The sequence below is a fragment of the Puma concolor genome, chromosome B1 (assembly GCF_028749965.1).
Source record: "Puma concolor isolate L17-30 chromosome B1, mPumCon1.1.hap2, whole genome shotgun sequence".
NCBI lineage: Eukaryota > Metazoa > Chordata > Mammalia > Carnivora > Felidae > Puma > Puma concolor.
Genome location: NC_141670.1, coordinates 114313589 through 114332316, shown reverse-complemented (window position 1 = coordinate 114332316; position 18728 = coordinate 114313589). Strand labels below are relative to the sequence as shown.

The 18728-nt window shown below is 39.9% G+C and overlaps 1 protein-coding gene and 1 long non-coding RNA gene across 5 annotated transcripts in view; both read right to left on the bottom strand.

The window, feature by feature from the left end:
• The window catches only part of ELOVL6 (ELOVL fatty acid elongase 6), a 146408-nt gene that overhangs the window by 59187 nt on the left and 68493 nt on the right, over window positions 1–18728 (bottom strand). The gene's annotated exons all lie outside the window — the stretch shown is intronic.
• LOC147581820 (uncharacterized) lies at window positions 946–3963 on the bottom strand. Its single transcript, XR_015250293.1, has 2 exons — window positions 3369–3963; window positions 946–3336 (listed from the first exon to the last, which is right to left on the bottom strand). It is a non-coding gene; the product is annotated as an uncharacterized LOC147581820 (long non-coding RNA).

Here is an 18728-nt window from a genome sequence, read left to right as displayed (position 1 = left end):
TTGTTTTTGTGGCTACCGTGCACGTGTAAGGTGCAAGGAGTTGTGAAAATTCAAACAAAGCTTTGAGGGAGAAAAGAAAAGGACACCTGAACACTTCATCTGCTTTTGTCAGATACCGAGCCCAGAATTTTCTTGTTAAGACTCTGAAACTCAGAAACAAATGCTAATTGGTGAGGCCACATCTCTTTTTAAGACTCCTCCTTTGTTCAGCTGCTAATTCAAATCAGCAAACAATTCAAAATTCTGAAAGTAATTTTAAAGCCACAAACAAATTGGAGACCTGGAGACAGAAGGAAATAACACTCAGCTTTTTGCCAACAAGACATTCAGTGGATGTCGATGGTGGTCATAATTTGGTAAGAATATAGAGGAAGGTTTTCTTTCTTTTAAAAATTTTTTTTTAAGGTTTATTTATTTTTGAGAGAGAGAGAGAGAGAGAAAGAACGAGAGCAGGGGAGGGGCAGAGAGAAAGGGAGACACAGAATCCGAAGCAAGCTCCAGGCTCTGGGCTGTCAGCACAGAGCCCAACATGGGGCTTGAAGTCACAAACCATGAGATCATGACCTGAGCTGAAGTCGGATGCTCAACCTACTGAGCCATCCAGGTGCCTCAGGAAAGTTTTCTTGAGAGGGATCCTGAAGTTGTGCTCTTGGGAGTTCTAGCCAGGGATGGATTCTGTCATTTTCTTGAGAATTCCCCCAACACTTTATACAGGCATTTTTCCACATTGAAAATAATGGGAATTTCCAGCAGTTTTTATTCACAAGTAAATTATAACTGGGAATTAACTCTGCCCAGAAATTCTGACAATGAATGATTTGGAAAATAATAATGGAAATATGTCCATAGTATACAAATGAATTGTGACTTTATCATTGCAAGACAAAGCCATGAGTGACTAAAGGAAAGGGTGCTATTTTTTTTTAATGTTTTTTTATTTTGAGAGAGAGAGAGAGAGAGAGGGAGTGCCCACACGCATGGGCAAGCATGAGTGGGGCAGAGAGAGAGGGAGAGAGAAATTCTCAAGATCGTGGCCTGAGGCGAAATTAAGAGTTGGATGCTCAACAGACTGAGGCACCCAGGTGCCCAGACAGGGAGTTATTCTAATCAGTTATGTTTGACCCAGGAAACCAAATAATGCATGATTTCTGAGCTTCTTTGAGTTGCAAACACCCCTTTGTTAATCTGCTTTCCTCTCTGATGTGAATGGAAAGATCACAAGTTCTCCTAATTAAAAAAAAAAAAAAAAAAAAAAAAGATGAGAAAGTCATTTTTTGGGATTCTGGTTTTCTGTTGTTGAAGTTGGCCATGGTCAAAGTAGAGTCATATTTAGTATGATGGATTCAGTAACTGGATTCAATAACGTGGCTACACATCTCTTTCTAGGAAAGTACACTTCTCTTAAAACAGACCTATTACAGAAAGTTGCTTGTACGTATATGTCTCACATACCATTTTTTCCCCTTGTCACCTTTTTAAAAATCTTGATTTCTATTCTTGTTGGCTTTCTTTTTACAACTGAAAATAGGCTCTTTCTACTTGCAAAATGTTAAAATCATGTACACAGCCCCATAAAAATGTCATCTCTCTAATAAATTGGCAAGATACTCATTAATGGCCTGTTTTTTTTTTTAAGATATTTTCTGTTGCCGATAAAAAATGCCGACATCCATCCATCCCTTCACAATTTAAATGAACTGCCACCATTTTTATTTGCAGTGTGATTGGTATGCCACTGAATGAAAATATAATAATAAACCAATCCCTGTGTAAGAGTAAATTCTGCTTCCAGTAGTCTAGTTAGAAAGACAGGGAAAACGTGTGTTATAGATGACAATGTGTGACAAGAATTCTGAGTAAGGAGATACTGCTGTGATGAGAAAATGCTCTGTGGAAGGTTCGACTCTGAGGTAGACCCTGTAAGGCTTTGTATAGTAGACAGAAAGAAGTGGGAATTTGGGGTGGGAAGAAAGCAGTGCCTTAGGCATGAGCTAAATTGGGAATGTAGTAGACCTGATGTTTCTGTAGGGGGTGGGGAGACACATGGAAGAGAGTCAGTTCAGAAGTGCAGATTAAAGATTGCTAGAGTTGTAGCAACTGCACAGCAGTAAGGACAATATCTTCACCTCAAGGTTGCAATAAGCTGTGAGGTGTGTGGTTGGTAATTTAATATTACTAATAAAGTATAGTCCTAGAACTTGTGGCTTAATTTTCCTTTTCCTTCCTTCTTTCTAGATAAATTAGAATAGGGGTGCCTGGGTGGCTCAGTTTGTTGAGCCTCTGACTCTTGATTTCGACTCAGGTCACAATCCCAGGATCGTGGGATGAAGCCCTGTGTCTGGCTCCTGCTGAGCATGGAGCCTGCTTAAGATTTTCTCCTTCTCCCTCTGGCCCTGCTCACACCCTCAAATAAATAAGTAAACAAACCAACCAACCAGTAGAGATAGGTAAGTCAACAAATAAAAATAGATTCACTCATGTGTGTACCATTATGTGCCTGGGGTGAGAGAAGGGGGCAGTGTTACCACTTGTGGTCCCAGGAAAGATAGATGGAGAAATGCTGGTTCAGGCCATGGATAGCACTCAAAGTCTTTGAGCTGGCTGGGGGTGGGCAGATGTGGCTGAAGTTTGACTCTAGTCTCTACGTCAATGCCCTCTGGCATGTTCCCCACAGCCTACATTGCTGGCATCTGTAGCTGCAGAAGTTCCCGAGGTGCAGTGGTGTGAACTGAAAAAACTTCTTTAATGAACTGCTGTACTTCACAGGAATTATCAGATGGGACCACCTTCAAGTTTTATTCACTTAAGAATATTCTCCTATCCTATGCAAACAATAGCAAACTGTTAGGCCAACCATGGCACTGTTTCAATAAAGCCGATATCTGGTTCAGTGTCCTCAACTGTCCTATAGAGAAAATGTCAATTTCAATCCTAAAATATGGCATCTGAGACAGATGCAATAAAATATTTTTTCTGTTTTAGAAGACATGGTTTCATACAACTGATCAGAAAGATTCAATATCACAGTCAGGAATGAAAGATTATTGAGGATTAAAAAACAAAGAATTAAACTCTTTCTTTGAAAAAGGTTAGAGTTTCTTATCTCCTCAGAAAGAGTAAAGCTTGCTACCACCTCTAAATAGAAATTTTGCCAATGGTCTTGGTAGACAAATGTCCCTTTTCAAAGCAAACCACAAATGGGCTCTGCGTTGACAAACTCATTTATGGTTTCTGTTTTGGCTGAGAGTATGGCTCAACCTGATTATCTGATACTGATTGTCACTTTGAGTTAGAATTGCCAAGTAACCATCTCATACAGTCTATCAGCTACTGATACTGGCAAAGCATTAAACTCTGGCCATTAAAACATGGCAAAACATTAAACTCTGGCCATTAAAACAAAACAAAACAAAACAAAACAAAACAAAACAAAACAGTGAAATCTAAATAGGAGACAGCATGCAGAAATAGAATGCAGAAAGTGGGTTCCATCAGCAATTTGCTTTCATTGTGCTAATTCCTTTAAAGAAATGCCCTTTGTTCTAAGAAAAAAGAAAGCTTTCATCTGAATTTCCAGTGAAGAAATGCTCACCCATTTAAGATGATAATAATGAATAAAATGAATATAATGATGAATACAGAAAGCGTATGAAAATTCTGAAATGACTCCTATTAAGTAAGCGCAGTGAGTGACTCCCTGTTACCAGATTAAATTTTACTATTTACAGTCTTTTTTTTTTTTTTTTTTTTTTTTTTACAGCCTTAAAAGCTATTAGGAGAGAGAAATGAGGCGTTAGGGACTTTTTTTTTTTTCCCTCAATATAAAGTTTTCTTGGACCGGAAGTTACACAATGTCTGTTTGCTTGTTTTTAAATCTTGTTATCTATTCTAATGGCATGCTAGCCATAGAAATTTGAAATTAAAAATTTCATAAAATATTAAAAAAATATATTTAAAAAATTAGAGTCAGGGGCGCCTGAGTGGCGCAGTCGGTTAAGCGTCCGACTTCAGCCAGGTCACAATCTCGCGGTCCGTGAGTTCAAGCCCCGCGTCAGGCTCTGGGCTGATGGCTCGGAGCCTGGAGCCTGTTTCCGATTCTGTGTCTCCCTCTCTCTCTGCCCCTCCCCCGTTCATGCTCTGTCTCTCTCTGTCCCAAAAATAAATAAACGTTGAAAAAAAAATTAAAAAAAAAAATTAGAGTCAAGTATAGAAATTTGTTTCCTGCTGTCTTCATCCTAAAGAATGTCCTGTAGAAAACAGATTTATCTGAGAGTTGCAGACTAAAACCAGAAGTGAAAACAACACTATAAAAAGCATGTATAGTTATTCACAATGGAGTGGAAACCGGATTTCACGTTTACAAGTCAGTCCAAGTCAGACACACCATTTCCCCAGACCTAAAATCAAAACGACAGCTGCACAGACAACTCATAACAAGCAGAAACATATCCAACTTTAAGAGTGCTTTAGACTCAAGAGCTAATCGTTTCAACTGAAAGACGACCCATTTCTGTTGCAATTTATACGACCACCTTATATTTATCAAGTTTTAGTTGATACTCATCGCTTCACGCAACTATAAAGAAGCTAGAAAATACTTTCGAGGAAAAAAAAAAAACAACCCACATGTTTTCATGTTAACTACTGGGTGATCAAATATACTGTTGCATTGGCTTTCGCCTGGGTATAAATTCTGAAAGAGGGTTGGAGAAGCAATGAGAAATCATGTCCCAAATGCTATTTCTAGATTAGGGAGAAAATAGCCCAGAAGTGATAAAGACTTCGTGGTATAGCTCAGATACTTTTTTATCACCAAAATAAGATTTACATAAGAAATTTAAGCCTGAGAAAAAACTGGCAATGACAAGAAGAAATGTATTATTAGCAAGGTAGTGGAAATGGCAGACTTTTTCACCCATGAGATACCTATCACTCAGTTACCAAAGAAATAACTCTCTTTTGCTCTTGAAAATAATATGGCAAGATTAAAAAAAAAAATTTTTTTTAATGTGTATTCATTTTTGAGAGAGAGACAGAGTCTGAATGGGGGAGGGCAGAGAGAGAGGCAGACACAGAATCCAAAGCGGTTCCAGGCTCTGAGCTGTCAGCACAGAGCCCAACGCGGGGCTAGAACTCATGAGCTGTGAGATCATGACCTAAGCGGAAGTCAGATGCTCAACTGACTGAGCCACCCAAGTGTCCCAAGATTTTTTTAAAGTTTATTTATTTTGAGAGAGAGCGAGTGAGCGAGCGCATGTGTGCATGCACGAGCAGGAGAGGGGCAAAGAGAGAGACAGAGAGAATCCCAAGCAGGATCCACACTGTCAGCCACATTGTCAGTGCAGAGCTCTGCGGAGGGGACGGGGGTCAAACTTGCAAAGAATCACTCACAATATGAGATCTTGACCTGAGCGGAGATCTAGCCAGTTAACTAACTGAGCCACCCAGATGCCGCTGGCAAGATTTTGATTGGGGTATTCACACTACTCCTCCTTCAAAATCTGAATGGTCCTTCAGTGACGTAAAATAAGGCCTGTAGACATTAGCTTTGACAACTTTGGTAACGAGGTAGTTTGCTTTCTGAATTGGATTGTATTGCTTTCCTATTGCTGCTGCAACAAATTCCCACAAATTTAATGGCTTAAAAACGTAATTACTTTATAGTTCCAGAGGTCAGGAGTCTGGAATAAGTCAAGGTGTGGGACTAAACTCAAGGTGTATCCAGGTTGCATTCCTTCTAGAGGTTCTAGGGGGCAATCTGTTTTCTTGCCTTTTCCAGCATCCAGAGGCCACCTGCATTCCTTGGCTTTCTCCGTATTCAAAATGCATTGTTGAGACCTCTGTTTCCATGGTCACACCACCTACTCTGACTCTGCTGTTATCACCTTATCACAGTCTCTGACTCTGATCTTTAAGTCTTAAAAATTCTTGTGATTACTTTGGGTCCAAGGGCTAATCCAGGCCCACGCCCTGGAAAGAAAGGATCTCTAATTTTAAGGACTTCACGTGATTACACTGGGCCAACCCAGATAGTCCAGAATAATCTCATCTCCAATTCCTTAACCTAATCACATCTGCAGTCTCTTTTGCTGTACAAGATAAAAAACATATTCACAAATTCCAGGGATTAAATTAAAACACGGACATCTTTGGGGGAGTATTATTCACGTTACCACAGGGATTAACCTAAATAATAATATCTAAAGCCATTTTTCTGCTGCAACTCATAGAAAGTGCTAGTACAGGGCAAACCTTTATTCTCTATTCTTGATTTGTTACATCCAAAGCCAGCCTCTTCCCTCTACGTCAAGAAAGCACTTTAGAATGCAAGGGGCTGAGAGTCACATTGTTTCGGATTGTCCTGAAGCCACTCATGTGTATACAAACTCCCAAATATCAGTACTTGAACTCTTAGTAGTAACCTACGATTTAGCGTATACCTTACAACGGAGTAGGCAACAGAGCTTGGGATTTCTAGTAACATACACAATTTGTTAGAAACGACTAGTTTGTTTAATTTATCCCCACCGTGACAAGTTCTAATTGTCATTTTACACTCTTTTGTGACAACAAATGTTTGGCTTGTGGCTATCGTCTGCATTTTAATCTGAAAATGTATGTTACAGGTTACATCCAGTACATTTTCCTCTTTGTGGCAATTCCGTTGTTCTATGCTTTATCACTTTTATTGTTAAGCCTTTATCTCAGGATGAGTCTTCATCTCAGGTGGCTAAGGAGCAGCAGCATTTGATACAGACGTTAGCTCCTTTTCTGTAACACCTTCTTCACTTGGTTTTGGGACACTATTTCCCCTTATTTCTTCCCCAACGTCACCATCTGGTTCTTTTTCATCCTCTTTTGCTAGTTCTTTCTTCACCTTCCCAATCTTTAAACTTTGAAGGGTTCCCAGGGCTCAATCTATGGACTTCTTTTCTTTCTTTCTTTCTTTCTTTCTTTCTTTCTTTCTTTCTTTCTTTCTTTCTTTCTCTCTCTCTCTCTCTCTCTCTCTCTCTCTTCTTTCTTTCTTTCTTTCTTTCTTTCTTTCTTTCTTTCTTTCTTTCATCTATACCAGTGGTATACATGGGGACAATGATTTTACCCCTCAGATGACGTTTGGCAATGTCTGGAATCATTTTTGGTTTTCACAACTAGATGGAGGTTGGCTACTGGGATCTAATATGTAGAGGCCCTGGATGCTGTGTAGGACAGCTCTCCACAGCAAAGGGTTACCCAGTGCTAAATGTCAATAGTGCTAAGGTTGAGGAACTCTGGACAAGAGAAATATAAAGAAAGATATTAAGAAATCATAAAACTCGAGAGAATGTGTGTTGAAATGTGATACAGCTTCAAAAACCACATTTACTGGATGGGATGATGTCACTTATGCTTCAGATACACGCAGGCTGAATTGCTTCAAACTGATTCCAAGCACAGAGTAAACTTCTCATTTCAAATCAGCAGTTCAATTTAGAATGGGAGACAAGACAAAACAACTAATTTGGGTCAATTTTTCCCTCTTGATTCTAGAATTAGGTTCACTTCTACCTACAGTGGAAACACCAGCCTGGTAAAGACTTGAATGATCAGTTCTTACAAACTCTACATTTGTTGCAATGCTTCCTTGTCATGAAGGTCATAGTACCTCTCCAAGAGAAAGGAATAATCTGAAACGAAGGTTAGGCATTGCCAAGACAACCTCCTACCCCACACACAGAGTTCAAATTCTTCTTGAAGTAGAATTTCAGTTCTTTCCAGTCATCTCTTTACTAACCCATTCTACAATATAAGATCATTCCACGATAGTTAAGTTTATTCCTAACTTAGCTCCAGGTGGGGCAATGATGTAAAAATACATTAGACCATCAGAACTTATAACTGTTACGTAATTCTTATACATTCTTACCCACTCTCTACTAAATCATTAAGCGTGACAAGGTGATAACAATAAAGGTTTCTATGGCATAAACTTTTTTTTTTTTTTAATTTTTTTTTTTCAACGTTTATTTATTTTTGGGACAGAGAGAGACAGAGCATGAGCGGGGGAGGGGCAGAGAGAGAGGGAGACACCGAATCGGAAACAGGCTCCAGGCTCTGAGCCATCAGCCCAGAGCCCGACGCGGGGCTCGAACTCACGGACCGCGAGATCGTGACCTGGCTGAAGTCGGACGCTTAACCGACTGCGCCACCCAGGCGCCCCTGGCATAAACTTTTTAAAATTAAGAGTGGGAAAAGCTCTATTTTCTCTCAGGATTATATATGGAAAATAGGTATGCTCATTGGATAAAGCATGCCAAATGTGACAAACAAAATCAGTGGCACTGTTTTCTAAATCTTACAACAAATTATTACCTATTTTTTAGCTCCTCTCAGGCCTCTGCTCCCCAACATTTCTGCCATCTTGGGAGACGCTGATTCTCCTCTGATGATTATGTACAAAGCTGAACAAGTGAAACAGGAAGCTGCTCTCTAATGTTCACGTCATCCGTTTCTACGGGGGGGACCGGGGTGAAGCCTGCCAGATAGTGTCCAAAGCTGGTTTAGGAGCCTTTTATCTTTACATGTGTTTACATCATTTCTCACAAAGACTTTCACTTCGCTTCTTCTCCTCCACCCCCCCCCCCCCCACCTTCCCCTGTTCATTCAAAGGTTCAAAGCTAGAGAAAAATGATAAAAAAGATTTGGGGGGAAAACAGGTGATACTAAAAGTCTCAAGATCTATTCGAAACCTCAAAAAAGTAAGAGCATAGCTTCCCTTTCTTTAGAGTGAAAGAGGAATTGTTTTATTTGTACAAGTTTCTTTTTACTACTAGGTTGTGAGACAAATAATTTCTTTTTTACTTGTTTGTCAGAGGAGCCCTGGGACACAGCTAAGGCACAGCTGGGATTTATCAAACATGGGTTCTGATGAAGGAGATTCTCGAGGTAACAAGGTCCACAGGACCCTTTTCTTCAGTCAGTTTCAGAAGAAGGTGAAAATGCTTAGGGAGAAAAGAGAGTGCATCTGACTCATGGATTCTTTGAAAGCCTGAAGGTTAATGGGCTTCCCGTATTGCCAAGAGCATTCCCTTTGGGATGTGCATTAGAAGGGACTGTGTCCTTCAGACTGCTGGTGGCCACATGCATATGCTGTCAATAGAGAGCAGTCACTCTAAATAGTAAACCCCAGCCTTTGTTTTTACTATTCTCTTTCTACTTTTCTTATTTGTCAAGACTGATTTCCTAAGCAACAAATTTGAGAATATTGAAAGAATAGTTTTTACTCAGCCATGCTGACCCAGAAAGGTTTCCCACTAAAAGAAGGAAATGAGGGGGCGCCTGGGTGGCTCAGTTGTTTAAGCATCCGACTTCGGCTCAGGTCATGATCTCGCAGTTGGTGAGTTCAAGCCCCGCATCAGGCTCTGTGCTGACTGCTCAGAGCCTGGAGCCTGTTTCGGATTCTATGTCTCCCTCTTTCTCTGACCCTCCCCCATTCATGCTCTGTCTCTCTCTGTCTCAAAAATAAATAAACGTTAAAAAAAATTTTTTTTAAAAAGAAGGAAATGAGTTTAAAAAAAGAAAAAAAAAGAAAAAGGATTGACCTGTGTTTACTTGAGACACATCCTTTAATCCAAAGCATTTTTGAACCAAGTTGAGAAATACTAGATGCCTGCGGGCTACAACGACAATTAAAAGTATTTACTGAACACCCACTGGTTGCAGCTATCTATCTACACAAATCTCTGCTACAGGAACTTACTGGTCCATAACAGACCCAAAGTTAAAGGCTGCCTTGGAATGCACAACTGTGCATTGCTCTAGACCAGTAAAATAGAATAGGTTTCAATTTGATCAAATAGTAACTTAAAAAAAGTGTTTTTTAACATTTATTCATTTTTGAGAGTGAGAGACAGAGCATGAGTGGGGGAGGGTCAGAGAGAGAGGGAGACACGGAATCTGAAGCAGGCTCCAGGCTCTGAGCTGTTGGCACAGGGCTGGATGTGGGGGTCAAACTCATGGAGTGCGAGATCATGACCTGAGCCAAAGCTGGATGCTTAACCGACCAAGCCACCCAGGCGCCCTACAAATAATTTTTTAAACTGAATACTCACTATACCCTAGGCACTGTTCTTGGAACCATGCACTTAATGTATATAATGTCTCTTATCTTTTTAAAAAGATTTTTAAAACTCATTTATTTTAAGAGAAAGAGGAAACACAAGGGGAAGGGGCAGAGAGAGAGAGAGAGAGAGAGAGAGAGAGAGAGAGAATCCCAAGCAGGCTTCATGCTGTCAGGGCAAAGCCCAAAGTGGGGCTTGAACTCAGGAACTGTGAGATCAAGACCTAAGCCAAGATCAAGATTTGTACGCTTCACTGACTGAGCCATCCAGGAGCCCTCTTTTTTCCTTTGAAAGCTGAAAGAATCCTACAAATTAATCTGAATTCAATTCTACTGGCTTAAAAAAATTGGGAAACATGATTAGGTTTCTACTGAGGCATGCTGCTCTTGGAGAAGCACACTGTATCAAGCACTGTTCAGGAATGTTGGACAGCACACTATCCAATTTCTTTCGTTCTTGCTGGCCATGCTGATGTATTGCTTTTTCAATAGAACCGTTTGCATAAAGCAAGCAAAAGATAGAATAGACAGGTATGAAATGAGACTGGCGCCATGATAGCATGACTTTCCACCTGATAACTGTACCCTCATCTGTCATGAATAGAATCTTCATTCACTGACATATTTCAAGACAAATTCTGTGAAGAGCTGAAATCAAAATAATGACAACAAAACATCTATACTTTTACAATTCTAAGTAAAACATATTTGTTTTGATCAGGATCGTTCTATAATCAAAGAAAATTCTAAGATACCATTTGATGTCTATCCATAGGCAAGAAGACAGTGATAATACCTGATTCAGGAGAGGATACAGTGACTCAGGTCTTGCTGATGGGAAGGTAACAATCACAAATCAGTTGGTTAAGCGTCCGACTCGCGGTTTGTGAGTTTGAGCCTTGTGTCGGGCTCTGTGCTGACAGAGCAGAGCCTGGAGCCTGCTTGGGATTCTGTGACCACCTCTCTGACTGCCCCTCCCCCACTCACACTCTGTCTCTCTCTCAAAAATAAACATAAAAAAATAATCAAAATGAAGATTTTATAAATAAAACTAAATAATAAAAAATATGTTCTTATTGCTAAAAAGAACAAAATACGGGGTGCCTGGGTGGCTCAGTCGGTTAAGCGGCCGACTTCAGCTCAGGTCACGATCTCGCGGTCCGTGAGTTCGAGCCCCGCGTCGGGCTCTGGGCTGATGGCTCAGAGCCCGGAGCCTGCTTCCGATTCTGTGTCTCCCTCTCTCTCTGCCCCTCCCCCGTTCATGCTCTGTCTCTCTCTGTCTCAAAAATAAATAAAACGCTAAAAATAAATAAATAAATAAATAAATAAATAAATAAATAAATAAATAAATAAATAAAAAATAAAAAGAACAAAATGCTAACAAACACACAAACCATTTGGTGGTGGTTACATGTATATTATGTAAAATTACACAAATTTTATTCCACATACTTCTGCAGTCTTATTGGAAGATGCTATAGAAGTCACTCGCCATCACACCTATCGGAGTCACCAAGCCATGGGTTTCAATCCTGGCTGCCACATACTGGTTCTGTGATCTTGATCTTTTTTTTTTTTTTTTTTAAGTTTATTTATTTATTTTTGATAGAGAGAGAGACAAAGAGGAAGACAGAGAATCCCAAGCAGTCTCTGCTGTCAGCGCAGATCCCGACGCGGGGCTCAAAGTCATGAATCATGAGATCATGACCTGAGCCGAAATCCAGAGTCCGAGGCTTAACCGACTGAGCCACCCAGGCGCCTCTGTGATCTTGATCTTGAGTAAATTACTTTACATTTTATCTGCCTCAATGTCCTCACCAAAAAAAAAAAAAAAAAAAAAAAAAAAAAAAAGGAAAATAACATTTGTTTTTCTCAGGCTTATTGTAAATCATCAAAATACCGGACTTGGCAGGTCTAATGCATTATAAGTAATCAATGCATTAGTACCTAATGCTATTGATTATTATCAAGAAAAAAAAAGACATTATAAGATTAGAATCAAATGCAAAATCAGGCTGGTTGGGTCTTTGTGGCTAAAGGCATTTCAAATTCTATTTAGTTATTCTACACCAGCAGTCCTTGAAGTTGAAGCTGACCCTGTGTGAGTACTTTAAAAAACAATAAACAAAAGAGCACAATCCACGTTTGTAGGTAAACAAGAGCTTTTATAAAAACAACTCATTTTGATGTCACAGCTGGAATATGGAGAGCAGTAACACCGAGGAACAATCATTTAAACACTTTATTCTCATAAAAATTTGTAGACAGGATGCAGGACAGGTTTCTTAGATGGCACATGCAGGTAACTTTTGAACCGAGCCCACCTCAGTACTGGCCCACCTAACAGCAGTCTATTTAGGAACAGTAACCATTTAAGAAGTGGCTGTAAATGAGTCTTCTAAATTAGAGATTTCTAAAATAAAATGAAAATAAAACTGTTATGGGTAGATACCCTTTTTTTTCCTGACCTATTTAAGGAGGAAGAAAAAAAAAAGATCCCTTTTATAGTCATTTAATTACTAGGGTGGCAGCAAAGAAAGGAATAGAATTAAACCATTTGGCTGATTTATGCTGCAGCTAAAAGGTCCATGGAATGTTATGACGTTAATGTTGTACATTGGTCATTCTTTTCGCAACTCACAGTGTTTTGACAATAAAAAATGTTGACCGCAGCAAGTCTGAGTGAGATGAGGTTGGCCACGCAGCTAGGTGAGTGGAGATGAGGTGTTGGGAAATCGTTGCCCTGCCTTGGAGTGCACAGGGGGAAAGCAAACGTGGCCACAGGGTGAAGGTTTGATCTAATATAGATTTGTGAAAGTGACATAACTTTCTGATGTCAGCAGACATTCAAAGGATACACATGGATACAGGACAGAAATATGGTACTATCTGATTATTCCAGACCAGCCACTGGCCAAGAATCTGCCTTCAGTTCCACACATCTGGCATTGGTGAACTGACCGATCATGAGTTATTTGACCTGAACTGCACCTTTTGCTTTGGCTGACAATAAGCTAACGATCTTGGGTCAATGTCTTGTACTGCCTATTGCCCAGGATTTTCCTTAGACCTTCACAAGAAAAGAGACCTGCCAAGGGAATTTAAGTAGAAGTCAAAAGGGGCTGAGATTATGAAAGTGCTTTGGAAGATTCCTCTTCTCAGTATCTTCATTAGGCTCCTACTGGCTGTTTGGGGCAGTGGGTGGGCAGCAAGAACTAAACCCAGCTTTTCAGCAGCACTGAACTTCACTCACCTACACAGCCGCGGGGCAGAGAGTTCTGTGTGGCAGTTCTCAGTATGAAGGAGCTCCAACAGGAAAAGATTTAATCACAAGAGTAGCAAGTAATGCTAAAAATCTAACCTCTATTTTTAGAGTTAAATCTTTCTCCCAGTTGCATACTCTTTGGCTATGTCCTTTTGAAGTGTCTCAGTATATGAAATTGTCACTCAAAATGTGGCACAGGTATAACGACACATAGGTGAAGGCAGCCTGGTCTGACATTGGCAGCATGGTCAAGAATTTTTATCCATAACTATATATGATAAAACAAAAGCATTACCTAATTGACACCAAAATGATGATTCTTTTTTCTTGTTAAACTGATGAATTCTGGGGGTAAATTGACTGAATCAACAATTTATGTCATATATTCACTGAAATTTATATGGCCTACGTTCACCGAAAACTCATGTCTCCCTGGCTGCCCCAACTAAGGAAAGTTGTATATTTTGACAACATGAGTAGCCACGTAAAAAAATTAATTTTCAGAGCTCTGGGGTGGCTCAGTTGCTTGAGTGTCTGACTCTTGATTTTGGCCCAGGTCATGATCCCAGGTTATTGGACTGAGCCCTGCATTTGGCTCTGTGCTGCGCGTGGAGCCTGCTTGGGATTCTCTTGCTCTCCCTCTGACCCTCTCCCCACTCTCATGCTCTCTCTTTCTCTAAAATAAATAAATAAATAAGTAAGTAAATAAATAAATAAATAGATAGATAGATAAATAAATAGATGAATAGATAAACAAACAAAAAGAAGAAAAATTAATTTTATATATTCTTTTTCAGTTCCAATTGGAACTCCTAATTATTCATTTAGGGGGTATTAATTGAGCACCTACTGCGTGCCAAGTGCAATTCTAGACTCTGGGAATACATCAGTGGGCAAAACAGACATCAAGGCCTACTCTCATGGAGCTTGCAAGTCTGGAGACAGGCAATCAATGATATGGTATGTTAGAAGATTATAAACACTACAGAAAGAGGAAATAGTAAAGCACTGTAAAGGGAAACTAAGGTGCGGAGTAAGGAATCGATCAGAATTTAAAATAGGAGAGCCAGTGTAGGCACACTGAGGTGAACTTGGGCAACAGGCTTTAAGGGAATGAGCTTTAAGGGAATGAGGGAGTGAGTGAAGCACTCTGGGAAAAGGTGTATAAAGCAGACAGAAGTGGCCAGAGCAAGAACTATCTCCAATGCTTAAATTTACCAGGTGGTGCCAATTTTGCTCTTGGAAAATTCAGTACCCTAAGATATCCTCTCAGAATGTGCCTGTAAGTGTGCATCCAAGCAATAATTCTGCTTCTTTCAGTAAACTTTCATGTCAGGACAACCGTTGGCATATTCATAAATGTCATTCAAGAGGAATGAGCATGAAAGTACCTAGACTATGGTTAAAAAAGCTTAATTTCTAAAAGTACTCTTATTTAGGGAATAATTATAAATCTGAGTTACTAAGAAATTCCAGAACCTCTGAATCTCTGATAGTACCTCTTGCGAAATAAGTTGAGATAGTCCATAGATGGAAGATTATAAGGTACCTCCCTTACCATGGTAGGGTCTTGAATTAAGACAGATCTAAAAGTAGCTTGACACTTGAGGGGCTCCTGGGTGGCTCAGTCGGTTAAGCATACAACTTTGGCTCAGGTCATGATCTCACGGTTTGTGAGTTCAAGCCCCGCATCGGGCTCTGTACTGACAGTTGAGAGCTTGGAGCCTACTTTGGATTCTATGTCTCCCTCTCTCTCTGTTCCTCCCCTGCTCACACTCTGTTTCTCTGTTTCTCTCTCTCTCTCTCTCAAAAATAAATAAACATTTAAAAAAACAAAAAATAAAAAATAAAAGTAGCTTGGCATTTGAGATGAATTTATGTAATCTTTCATAATAAAGAAGGTGTGTTTTGTTCTTTTAGGATTTCCTCTCGCAAACCTAAATTTGAATATACAAAAGCAAAGGCTGTTTCTTCAAGAATTTACCAGGATTACTCCTGAACCAGAGACAAAATTTGATTTTCTACAAGCACATTAATTTTGCTTCACAGGCAAACTGGTTTTAGGTCCAAGTTGGGAAAGAAAGATAATAATTCCTGACAAGGACAAGGAAATAGGTTTTCCATTTTCTTCCTGAGTCAGCAGGAACACAAGTAGGACACAAGTGACTTTCTAATGTATGTTTCCCTAAGTGCACATAGTAAAAAGCAAAGCCTAATTGTTTTGTGGAAATCAGAACTTTATTCTAAAAAAAGGCAAATGGACATGAATAAAATACATTTTTTTTTCTTTTTTTAGAGAAAGAGAGAGCATGAGTGGGGAGAGGGGCAGAGGGAGAGAGAGAATCTAAAGCAGGCTCCATACTCAGCATGAAGCCCAACACAGGGCTCGATCCAATGACCATGGGATCACGATCTGAGATGATAACAAGAGTCAGAAGCTCAAGTGAGCTACCCAGGTGCCCCACAACTTTTAAACTAAAAAAGGAACTAAGTGAATTTAAAACACACACACACACACACACACACACACCCCTACTATAACAACTGTTGATTTCCACTAAAAACAATTAGGCCTTTTACTGCAAGGCTTAAGTGAGTTGATATGAAGTTTTAAATTTTTAGCCAAGTAAAAACACTACATGCACTATAGACTGATCCCAATTTTAGGAAGTCATCATAAAATAGAAACATAAACACTTCAAAGGTAAAGTTTCTTTTTGGGCAGAAGACATGAACAGACATTTCTCCAAAGAAGATAGATAACCAAGAGATACATGAAAAGATGCTCAACATTAAACATCATGAAGGAAATGCAAATCAAAACCACAATGAGATATTACCTCACACCTGTCACGTGGCTAAAATGAAACACACAAGAAACACCAAGTGTTGACAAGGATGGAGAGAATAAAGGAACCCTCATGCACTGTTGGTGAAAATGCAAACTGGTGCAGCCACAGTGGAAAACAGTATGGAGGTTCCTCAAAAAATTAAAAATAGAAAAACAAATTAAAAACAGAACTACCATATGGCCCACTAATTGCACTACTGGGTATATGGCCAAAGAATATGAAAACACCAATTCGAGGGGTATCTGGGTGGCTCCGCCGGTTAAGCGTCTGACTCTTGATTTCAGCTCAAGTCACGATTTCACAGTCATGAGATCAAGCCCCATGTCAGACTCTGCACTGGGTGTGGAGCCTGTTTAAGATTCTCTTTCTCCCTCTCCTTCTCCCTTCCCTCTGCCCCTTCCCTGCCCCTCACACACACACGCACATGCTATCTCTCTCTCAAAAAAAATTAAAAAAAAAAACAAAACACTAATTCAAAAGGATATGTGCATCTCTATGCTTGCTGCAGCATTATTTATAATCACTTAATTTTGAAAGCAGCCCAAGTGTCCATCTATAGATGAATGGATAAAGAATATGTGGGGGATGCACATGCAAGCATATAGACACATACACAAAATGGAGTATTATTCAGCCATAAAAAATGAAACCTTGCATTTGCAACAACGTGGGTGGATCTAAAGAGTATAATGCTAAATGAAACAAGTCAGTCAGAGAAAGACAAATACCACATACTTTCACTCTTGTGTGGAATCTAAGAAACAAAACAAATGAACAAAGGAAAAATAAAAAGACAAACCAATACACAGGCCCTTAATCATAGAGAACAAACAGATGGTAACAAGAAAGGGATGGGGGATGGGTAAAACAGGTGAAGGGAATCCAGAGTACATGTATCTTGATGAGCACTGAGCAATAGAATTGTACACATGAAACTAATTTAACACTGTATGCTAACTATACTGAAATTTATGTAAAAAAATAAGGTTTCTTTAAAACCCAGACGTAATTTTTTCAAAAAGAATCTCTTTTTATATTTTTTTGGTTTATCTTTTCTGATATCACAAAAAATATCTTCATAACTGTATGCATCTCAGAGATATTGCCAACTATAAAGGAAAGGCCAAAACTTCCTTAATGTAAAGGAAGGACTGGATAAAAACTAATTTTCTAAATTAAAAAAGATACAGCGAGATGATTGGTTTGTGATGATTTTGATTTTCTACTTGTGCTTATGTGACATATATTTACAAAGAGGATATACTTACCACTTTTATAATAAAAAGTAAAAACAATGCAAGGTTTCATTTGAGTGAGGAGGGGAGAGAGAGAGATTGGGAGTAAGGATTAGACTGAGAAAAACTGACCCCAGTGACCAGTCTTAAACAAAAGATGTCAGATCCTAGTCGGAGTTGGGGGGGTGGGGGGTGGGGCTGGCATCAAAATGGGAGCAAAGCTTGGAATTCCCATTAACTGCAAATTAGTAACTCAGTGTTGGTGGCTTTCTGGAGGTCTGCTGAAGTGTATGTGTGGGTGGTGGTGGAAGATTAGATGCCCGTTTTCTCCAACCTTCTAACAGCTCCCTGGTGCTATGGAAACAGTTCCAGAGGGTTTTGCAGGTGTTGAGCCTCTAATATCTATCTGCCAGTTCACATTTTCTTTTTTTATTTTGAATCCTTTTTAATGTTGATTTTTGAGAGACAGAGAGAGAGAGACAGAGAGAGAGAGAGAGTGGGGAGGGGCAGAGAAAGCGGGAGACACAGAATCTGAAGCAGGTTCTGTCAGCACAGAGCCCCATGTGGGGCTCAAACTCGCGAAGCACGAGATTATGACCTCAGACAAGATCAAGAGTCTGACACTTAACTCAATGCACCACCCAGGCACCCCCACCAGTTCACATTTTCTAACTGAGTGCTTTCACCAGCTAACCTTAAGTGTTTCTCAGTATGATCCACTACCTTCTTAGAACTTCCTGGAGTGCTTGTTAAGACTACAATATCACCTTCTCAGACCTTCTGAATCTACAAGAGTGCTATGGTCTGAATGTTTGTGTCTCCCTCAGGAATCATGTAGAAATCTTAACCTCTAAATAGTGTTAGGAGTTGGGGCCTATGGGAGGTGATTAGATCACGAGGACAGAGCCCTTCTGAATGGAATTAGTGCCCTTATAAAAGAGGCTCAAGAAGGCTCCAGGTGAGGTCACAGAGAGAAGGCAGCTGTGTGTGTGTTCTTCTTCTTCTTTTTTTTTTTTAATGTTTATTTCTGAGAGAGAGAGAGAGAGAGAGAGAGAGAGAGAGAGAGAGAGAGAGAGAGAATGAGTGAGGGAAGGGCAGAGAGAGGAGGAGACAATGAATCCGAAGCAGGCTCCAGGCTCTGAGCTGTCAGCACAGAGCTTGGCGTGGGGCTCGAACTCATAGACCACGAGATCGTGACCTGAGCCAAAGTCAGATGCTCAACAGACTGAGCCATCCAGGCGCCCCATGTGTGTTCTTATCAGACAGTGAATCTACCGACA